The following is a 10,783-nucleotide window of genomic DNA, read 5'->3' as shown; positions in this document are numbered from 1 at the left end:
TTCAATCTCGTTACCGGCAAGTCTCTTTACTCGTTCCGTAACACATCATCCCGTGACCAACTCCTTGATCACATTGTGCACATTATGATGATGTCCTATCGAGTGGGCCCAGAGATACCTCTCCGTCACACGGAGTGACAAATCCCAGTCTCGATTCGTGCCAACCCAACAGACACTTCCGGAGACACCTGTAATGTACCTTTATAGCCACCCAGTTACGTTGTGACGTTTGGACACCCAAAGCACTCCTACGGTATCCGGGAGTTGCACAATCTCATGGTCTAAGGAAATGATACTTGACATTAGAAAAGCTTTAGCATACGAACTACATGATCTTGTGCTAGGCTTAGGATTGGGTCTTGTCCATCACATCATTCTCCTAATGATGTGATCCCGTTATCAACGACATCCAATGTCCATGGTCAGGAAACCGTAACCATCTATTGATCAACGAGCTAGTCAACTAGAGGCTTACTAGGGACATGGTGTTGTCTATGTATCCACACATGTATCTGAGTTTCCTATCAATACAATTCTAGCATGGATAATAAACGATTATCATGAACAAGGAAATATAATAATAATCAATTTATTATTGCCTCTAGGGCATATTTCCAACACATATGTAGATTCACGGCTTGCTGTGTGACTGATGTCATGCAAAATCACATGCAGTTGATGTACTCCGTTACGATAAACATGCCATTCAAACAAAATCTTACGCTCGTATCTGATTTTTTATTGAAGGACCTTCAACTACAATTAACAGCGGCGCGGGACATCTACCGCGGGGAGCTCTGAGCGCATGGAAGACGTGTTCCACTAGCCAGCCAACACTCATGCCACAAACAATGCCGAGTTAGTGTCGGAAATGGCAATTGTTCCAGCAATGCCGACAAGCACACCTTTGCAGACCAGCACAAGCAACACTCAAGCAGATGAAACAGCCGCCGATACTGAAGTGAATGATGAAACCGATGACGAAGCACAAGGGGATGAAGATGGTGTGCAATCAGAAATCATAGTACCTCAGGCACCATATCTTGGGCAGAGATTTGATTTGTTTGAAGATGCAAAGGAATTCTACCAGACATATGCAAAGTTGCATGGGTTTGCGGTCAACACCGAATACCACAGGAAAATTAAAAAAACTAACGAGTACAGCAGAGGTGAGATCAGGTGCTACATGGCATGAAGAAACAAGAAGGGAAAGGTGATGCGCCTGTCGTTCCGGAATGAAAGAGAGGTATCATTGTCAAGATGGAATGAACTGTCCGATGTAAGCTGAACGTAGATGGAGCACAGTGGGTGGTCAGTGAATATTTTGACGAGCACAACCACGAGCTAATAAAGAAGTTTGACCTGGTAAAATTTCTGACCGTCGACAGGGCATTCACCCCCCTTGAGAAGAAATTCATAAAGCTGCTACATGATTGTAACGTCGGTCCATCAAGAATAGTCCAGATACTCTCCCTCATCCACAGCAAAAATGGGACTCTGAGTAGCATGCCCTACATACTGGCAGACGTCACAAACCTAAAGGAAAAGTGCCATAGAGAAAGCAAGTTGGCTGACATAGAAGCCACGATAGCCTACTTCACTGAGAAAGTGAAAGAAGATCCAGATTTCTTCTACAGGATAAGATTGGACGATGAGGACCGTGTCAGGAACATGTATTGGGTGGATGGTGCTGCAAGAAGAGCCTACAAACATTTCCGAGACTGCATTTCATTCGACGCGACATATCTCACTAATATGTACAAGATGCCATGCGCTCCATTCATAGGAATAAATAACCACAATCAGTCATTGCAGTTCGGATGCGGGCTCGTTCGGAACGAAGACACAAATGGGTACATTTGGATGTTCAAGACCTTCTTAGAGTGCATGGGTGGACTTGCTCCGATGAACATAATAACAGACCATGATTTTAGCATGCGTGCATGCATAGAGGAGGTCTTTCCGTTGGCAGTGCACAGGCAATGTAGGTGGCACATTATAAAGAAGGCTGAGGAGACGCTAGGACCGTTCTTTGCTGACTGTCTAAAGCTGCACAAGGCATTCGAGCTGTGCATGGACCACAGCTTGACGGTGGAGGAGTTTGCAAGGAGCTGGATGGCTATGATTGAAACATATCAAGTCCAAGACCACGAGACGCTTGCTAGCTTGTGGGAAAAGCGAATGTACTGGGTGCCGGCCTACTTCATGCAATGCTTCTTCCCGTTTCTGCAGACTACACAGCGCAGTGAGGGGTTCAATGCTGTTTTGAAGCGGTACGTCAGCCCTGGCAACTCATTGCTACAGTTTGCCAAGTAGTACACCGCTTTGCAACAAAAAATACTGGGGTCCGAGCTACAGCAAGAAGCAAACACCGCGCTCAAGCAGCCAAAATTGCTAACGTATTTACCAATGGAGAGGCAGATGAGCAAGATATACACCAACAAGATTTTTAACAAGTAAGTCAGTTGTGTTACAATCTTATTTGCACAAATCATGGAGGTAGTAGGTGCCATGTAGAATGCAATGCAGTTAAAAAGCTTATTTGAAAATGGTATTTTTTTTAAAAGTAGCCATTGAGTACAGAGTAACCATGATATGTAGTTGCCATGTTTAATGAACTACAGTTTGCCATGTTTAATGAACTACAGTTGCCATGTTTACTCAACTGCAGTTGCCATGTTTTCTCAACTGCAGTTGCCATGTTTCGTGAACTGCAGTTGCCATGTTTAATGAACCGTACTTCCACTGGCCATGATGGTATGGAATGCAAATGCCAAATGAAGTTGTTATGTAGCTGCCATGTTTAGTGAACTGTTGTTGCCATGTTTAATGAACTGCAGTTGCCATGTTTACTCAACTGCAGTTGCCATGTTCGATGAACTGTAGTTGCCATGTTTGAACGAACTGTAATTCCATTGGCCACAACAACAAAAGGTGCTACAGAAAACTTCACATAAGAGTTTAACAAAAACCACACAAAACTTGTAGATTCTAGGAAGAAATAAAGCGTGCTAGCATGTACACGGCTTTCCAAGTGGACGAACATATGTTCAAGGTGTGTTCTATCATGGGCATTTTGGATTCAGAACCTGAAGACCCGGACAAGGGAAGGAACTACTTTGTGAAGGCATCGATAAGCGAAGGCGAATACTACTGCCAATGCTGCAAATTCGAATGGGACGGGATTGTGTGCTGTCACATACTAAAGGTAATGGACATGAACGCGGTGACACGAATGCCCCGCCATTTCATAAGGCGGCGATGGACTTGGGACGCTGACGACACATTGGCGCCGCAAACATCAAACGCAGTTTTGGCTATGCATGACGAGAGACCAGAGTCAACCATGGAAGTCGTGAGGCACTTGTGTTGACAAAGAACTATGCTAAACTAATTGATGAAGCGTGCAAGAGTGATGAGACAGCGAGGGTCGCAGAAAAACACAGGAAGGCCCTCAAAAGAGAGCTTGATGAGATCAAGAAGAGGAAAGCTGAGGAAGCCTTACACAGGTTCCCCCGCACATCAAGTGTACCTTCATCCACGGGGCCATCATCTGAAAACTCGGATGTAGGATCTGGAACAGCAAGCACACAAACCCAGGTTAGGAACCCGCCCCGTTCATCACAAAAGGGCGTCCAAAAGAGATAAGATACAAATCGGGATGGGAGATTTAAGCAAAACACAAGAAACCAAAAAAGGGACGGGCAATCCGTAAGCAACATTGGAGCACTGTGACTTGGTCCATGGTGACATTTTTTTGTAATCTAGATGTTCTAAATTTTGTAAAAATTGGAGAGTGACTCTTCAGGGGCATCAGAATGTGAAGCAAAATGCCATGAATGAATAACTGCAGTTGCCACGTGTATGGTACTGAATTTCCCATGTTACTTGAACTGAATCTGCCATGCAATTTCTACTGAATCTGCCATGCAATTTCTACTAAATCTGCCACACCATTTCTACTGAATCTGCCATGCCATTTCTACTGAATTTGCCATGTTATTTGTACTGAATCTGCCATGTTAGTTGTACTGAATATGCCATGTTAGTTGTACTGACTCTTCATCGCGTAGATTTCCATGTTCAGTCGGCGCATTTTAGTCACACATATTGTATTGTGTTGCAAACTATGGGAAACAAGTTGAAACGGTCTCGTGCAGCAACCGCATAGGTTACGGCTGCGTGATCAAACTACCATGCTAGCCGGTACAGTTAGCAATGAAAAAAAGAACTAAACAGAAAAATGAAGAAGGACGATAACTTTCACTAACCGTGTCTGATGAACTACATTTGCCATGTTTTCAAACATCATAGGCGCAGTCAAAACACCAAACTGGTACTACCAACGATGAACGCATAATAATACTGAAAAACATAAATGTATCTGTTGTCACACCTCAAAAATAGGTTCACATCCACACATATATTACAGAAAATATCCAAATGTCGCTCACACACCACCACTACATACTAGGCTACGCGGAGACGCAGCCATAACATAGTACACGGACATAGTTTTGAAAGAACAAAGGTAATACCTTACATTCCTCGGCAACAGAATGTAAGGTGGGCGTTCGGTATGGAGCACCACGTGATCACTTGTACTTCTTGGCGGCTTTCTTGACAGCTTCCTCTATGAACTCACGTGCGTTGGACCGCATGTTGAAATATTCATTCATCAACCAGTTCCATGTATAAAATTTGCGGAGCTCGACGACCATTGCAGCTATGACGGCAGGAACCCGTCGACCTTCCCACTTTGCAAGGTATTCCAACGTGTGAAAGCCGCAGTCGTGCCTAAACAAGAAAAGAATCAGGTTAACTCACAAGAACATAGAGAAAAAAAAATCATAAACTTCAATTCAGAGGTGACAAAAAGAGGGTAAGCATTGGTTTGGAGGACACATGAAGAAAAGATGGGAAAATACCGGTTTCCTTGCTTCGTAGTCGCCACGTACTCAATTGGAAAATGTCTGATCTGGACCTTTGAGTTTTCATAGCGATGGTTCCATGTCTCTTTGAGGTTGTTGATGAAGTATTCATCATGCATAGTAAGGTCTGCACCAGCTTCTGAACGCATTGAATCAAGCACCTCAAAACGTTGGTTCTTCAGGTCAAGGCAGATCGCGTAGTGGTGACCAGACTTATCGTGTGGTGCAAGCTCCTGGAACATGGGGAACAAGACCTGCAAACAAAAATGAAGGAAAGAAGAAGCAGAGCTCACATTAAGAATAGAAATGATGTAGTTGGGAAAAAGACATGTAAAGATATCACCAGTTACACTGATAGGCACATGAATGACATAAAAGCATCAAGGGTCCAAGAAAAGTAGACCAACGTATAATGTTTAGTTACAGTGGGTAACTAAAAGAATTTGCCATCCATGTATGAACAAAGTTGCCATGTATTTTAGTTAGAAGTTTCCACATAGGCTGTATTAAGAAAGCAAATCAGAAGTCATTTTACATGGCAGTTGTTGCCACATGAAACAACTGTCACAAAACAGGGTGTAGCCAAAATCTGAAGCATAGCTACTGGCAAAAAAATAACATGGGAGGAAAAAATGTGCAAAAAAGGAAGGAGTACTCACACATTTCTTCATTGTGAGCTTGAAATCACCATGCGCAGCAAAATGCTTCCTCATGATTTTGTGGTGGAAGTCACCATCCCATATTTTGCATGTCGCAGTGTGTTGCATGATTGTTTTGTCGGGAGACATATCCATATGCCTGTTGATGAAGTCAATCCCACATGCAACTACATTCTTCGACATTTTGCCGAATGGCCCCACAGACTCGGCAAGATCACCCAGGTCAACGTACGTCGCATCGCATTGTATGATCTTGGTTCTATCCAAATATGAGCTGTATGAAAATGATATAACATGAAAGAATCATGTCTACTAAGTAAAAAAAGAAATAAAACATAAACAGAGCATATCTAGAAATAGCAAAAGCATGAATAGTAAAAAAGAGCAAAGCAAATGAGAGGTTTATGAGGGTGTGGTCATTACGCTTTCAGCTCCTTCATGTGATTGCTGTTGGACCTCGCATTTCCAAAGCGCTTGACAATGTCGTACAGCTGGTTTTGATCCTTTCTGTCCTTGACTTCCGGCTCATAATCATCCGCAGGTGGCGCGTGAACTACCCTACGCTGCCTCACAGAACCAGGGGTGGCACTTCTAATGGTATCCTCAGATACCGACTCAGCAGGCATGTTGGAACTTGATTGGCCCTGACCTCGTGAGGACCTTCTCTGCAATGCTGCCTCCTCAATCCTGAGGTAAGCTTCATCAAGTGACAGCGTAATCTCCTCAGGGGTGGCTGCAAGGATCAAAAAAGTGGGTTAGGATACCTAGAAAAGAAAACAAATTTAGTGTGAAAGAAAGGTTGCAGAAATATGAGATGTAGGCACAGAAAGTAGGGAGTTGCCATGTGCAGGCAACTCCAGTTGCCATGTGCAATGCATTGTAGTTGCCATGTGACAACAACTACAGTTGCCATGATGTATCTGTTGGGGAACGTAGCATAAATTCAAAATTTTCCTACATGTCACCAAGATCTATCTATGGAGTCATCTAGCAACGAGGGAGGAGTGGATCTACATACCCTTGTAGATCGCGCGCGGAAGCGTTCAAGAGAACGGGGTTGATGGAGTCGTACTCGTCGTGATCCAAATCACCGATGATCCTAGCGCCGAACGGACGACACCTCCGCGTTCAACACACGTACGGAGCAGCGACGTCTCCTCCTTCTTGATCTAGCAAGGGGGGAGGAGAGGTTGATGGAGATCCAGCAGCACGACGGCGTGGTGGTGGAAGTAGTGGGATTCCAACAGGGCTTCGCCAAGCGCTGCGGGAGGAGGGAGATGTGTCATGGGAGGGAGAGGGAGGCGCCAGGGCTTAGGGTATGGTTGCCCTCCATTCCCCCCACTATATATAGGGCCAAGGGAGAGGGGGAAGGCGCAGCCTTGGCCCTTCCTCCAAGGAAGGGTGCGGCCAGGGAGAAGTCCCTCCTTCCCAAGGCACCTCGGAGGTGCCTTCCCCCTTTAGGACTCTTCCTTTCCTTCTTCTCTTAGTGCATGGGCCTCTTGGGGCTGGCCCCCCCGGTCGCCCCCGGGGCCCCTCCGGTGGTCCCGGTACACTACCGGTGATGCCTGGAACCCTTCCGGTGGCCAAAACCATACTTCATATATATAAATATTTACCTTTGGACCATTCCGGAACTCCTCGTGACGTCCGGGATCTCATCCAGGACTCCGAACAACTTTCGGGTTACCGCATACTAATATCTCTATAACCCTAGCGTCACCGAACCTTAAGTGTGTAGACCCTACGGGTTCGGGAGACACAGACATGACCGAGATGAGTCTTCGGTCAATAACAATAGCGGGATCTGGATACCCATGTTGGCTCCCACATGTTCCACGATGATCTCATCGGATGAACCACGATGTCAAGGACTTAATCAATCCCGTATACAATTCCCTTTGTCTAGCGGTACGATACTTGCCCGAGATTCGATCGTCGGTATCCTGATACCTTGTTCAATCTCGTTACTGGCAAGTCTCTTTTACTCGTTCCGTAACACATCATCCCGTGATCAACTCCTTGATCACATTGTGCACATTATGATGATGTCCTACCGAGTGGGCCCAGAGATACCTCTCCGTCACACGGAGTGACAAATCCCAGTCTCGATTCGTGCCAACCCAACAGACACTTTCGGAGATACCTGTAGTATACCTTTATAGCCACCCAGTTACGTTGTGATGTTTGGCACACCCAAAGCACTCCTACGGTATCCGGGAGTTGCACAATCTCATGGTCTAAGGAAATGATACTTGACATTAGAAAAGCTTTAGCATACGAACTACATGATCTTGTGCTAGGCTTAGGATTGGGTCTTTGTCCATCACATCATTCTCCTAATGATGTGATCCCGTTATCAATTACATCCAATGTCCATGGTCAGGAAACCGTAACCATCTATTGATCAACGAGCTAGTCAACTAGAGGCTTACTAGGGACATGGTGTTGTCTATGTATCCACACATGTATCTGAGTTTCCTATCAATACAATTCTAGCATGGATAATAAACGATTATCATGAACAAGGAAATATAATAATAACTAATTTATTATTGCCTCTAGGGCATATTTCCAACAGTATCAACTGCAGTTGCCATGTGCCTGCAGAATGGAAAATGCAGCATGGCAACAGAAAAATGTAGGTGACAGCGTGTAAGCAAATCCAGTTGCCATGTCCATCAGATAACATTTGCCATCACAAAAAGTGAGAACCCAAAAAAGCTTGGGACAAAAGTCAGACTAAAAAGATGTATACACGAAAATGATAAACGCATAAGAAATGTACCTTGCACAATCGGCTCTGCGAACTTCACAGCCTTCCTGCCCTCGACCATTGGCTGCGCCATCACTGGGGCCATGCCTGCCGGGAAAGCAAAGGCAACTGGTGAAGGATCTTGCACCACTGGTTCATCTTGACTGCGATCAATGCCAAGGCTAAAGCTCGGTGGGGTGAAGTCCATTGGGCGCCTCTCCTGCCTACTGGCCGGACCGCGAACAACTTGCTAGGCAAAATCCAAGGGTGAAAGATCAACAAACATTTCTGCATCGGCCGCTGCAGAATCATCGGGCTTATTCATAGGGGGGCGTGCTGTCAGCGGTATCAGTCGCAGATTTCTTGACAATCTTCTTGTTTGGGCTGTAGGGGACACCGATGTTGACTGGGAGCTTAGAAGTGCGCAGATTTAAGCTGGGGTTATCCACTGCGGGTAAAGACGCAGTCTGCTCCGCACGTTCACCTCTATCAGTCGTGCCCGGCTTGCCACCTGGGTCGGTTGTACTCTGGTCTTCCGTTCTCTCCATAACATTGCTTCTGGTAGGTGGTGGGAACAGTGTGGACGCAAGCACATAACCAGAGTCATCTCTGCTGCTCCTAGCTACAGCCAGCGCATTGGGTGTGTCTGCAGATTTCTTGCAAGGGCTACGACGCCTAGGTGGAAGACCAGCTCGCGTAATGGTCACCTTGGCAACCTCTGGAGCACCAAAAGCTAAGAGTCTCACCTATGGATGGCATATCATTATGAACTGTCACCTCAGCCCCTTCTTTCATGGACGTAGAAGTGCCACCACCCACGCGCTTGGAATCCGTGTCAGATGAGCGGGAATCTTCCTTGCTTAGGTTGATCTCGGGGGCGTCCACTTCAACACTTGCTGATCGGGTAGCATGGCTCACAGCAGCATCCTTCATTGCGAGCAGAGTGGGCAATATTTCAGCAGTCCTGGCAGATACCGACTCGTCACTCCCAGATGTACGGATGCCTGCTGTCATAGCCTGCACATCTGCAACCGGCGGAGATGGTCGGCCGCTTGCACCAGAGCTAGTGGGAACAGTGGACGGTGCAGCAGCAGGTTTGTGCACTGGCGCCTCATGAACGTCTGAGTTGCCACTTGTCGACAGCTTTGAGTGTATGCGTTCGAGTGGGTCTCTGGGGTTCTGCTTGGTCACGCGTGTGGTAGTCTTCTTCACACTGAAAAAAATAAAACACATGAACATTGTTAGATGAACAACTGATAGTTGCCATGTAGGTGGAATAAGAGTTGCCATGTGGCCCAGTTAGCAGTTGCCATGCAGAACAAGCAGCAGTTGCCATGGTACACATCTTAAAAAATGTGTGATGTGCCAGGACTGTCATTTCAAAACTAGGTGTGGATGAGTGCACAAATAGATGGAAAAGCTGGTATTTGCCATGTAGGTGGAATAAGAGTTGCCATTTTGCCTAGTTAGCAATTGCCATGCAAAACAAGCAGGAGTTGCCATGTAGTAAAAAGAAATAGAGCATGGGAGAAACAACAGTTGCAATGTGGGACTGATGGCAGTAGACCATGTGGCAAGCTAAACAGTTGCATTGAAAAGCAAAAATATAGCAATGAAAAAAGAACAGGGATAGCCTACTTCTTGACTGTCTTCCTCAAATCTGGCAACACGATGGGATCACCGGTGTTGGACATCGACGTACAAGGAGATGACCTAGTGGAAGGCGTGTCACCAGCAATAGGGGCACCCTTGTTCAATCGAGCAGAAACACGGGTTGGTGTTGGTGCTTGTTTCTTCGCAACTGCTCGTCCACTAGCTGTCGCCTCGCTGCACATATAAGAAAGAGGCAGAAAAAGGTGCCAAGTGCCAGACACGAAAATCGTTGTCATGCTTAGCAAAAACAAATGGAAAAGGGGGTCAGTTTGTTCGAAAGGATAGACAAAACAAAACACTAAAATAGAAGTCGAACCTCCTCCTAGCAGCTAAGGGATCGGTCCTAGGTCTCTTGACAGGAGAGCCCTGCCCAACCTCCTCTGGATCCCTCCCCCTCTTTGAGGGCGACACCCCCTTGCCTCTCGCAACTGTCTGTTCTTTAACTTTCTCCGGTGAGGGGACATCTGGTACACCCTTGCCCTTCTTACCACCTGCACGAACGTCGACATGTTCATCATCGTCGGGGTCATGTTGCACGTTCTCCATGTCACCGTCGTCATCCTTGTCGAGAGCAGCATCTCCATCTAGTTCATCTTGTGTGTCAGGAAGCTCCTGCGAGCTGTTGTAGTCATACCGACCACGGCAACTAGTTGGCCGATGTGTCTATTCTGCAACGAATGGAGTGAACTGCCTCGCAACCGCGTCGCTGTCAGAGCCATTAAGGGACGTCCAACCGTCAACTAACTTCCCGAGCAAGCTGGTCATTCCGGATGCAAGCTACCCAATTA

General features: G+C 46.1%; 1 pseudogene; it reads left to right on the top strand.

Annotated features, from left to right (window-relative positions):
- Positions 1–871: 871 nt before the first annotated feature.
- On the top strand, positions 872–3,648 carry LOC125531782 (annotated as a pseudogene).
- The last annotated feature ends 7,135 nt before the right edge of the window (positions 3,649–10,783 follow it).

This window comes from Triticum urartu, unplaced genomic scaffold (genome assembly GCF_003073215.2).
Source record: "Triticum urartu cultivar G1812 unplaced genomic scaffold, Tu2.1 TuUngrouped_contig_8092, whole genome shotgun sequence".
NCBI lineage: Eukaryota > Viridiplantae > Streptophyta > Magnoliopsida > Poales > Poaceae > Triticum > Triticum urartu.
This window is presented reverse-complemented; position numbering and strand designations above follow the sequence as displayed.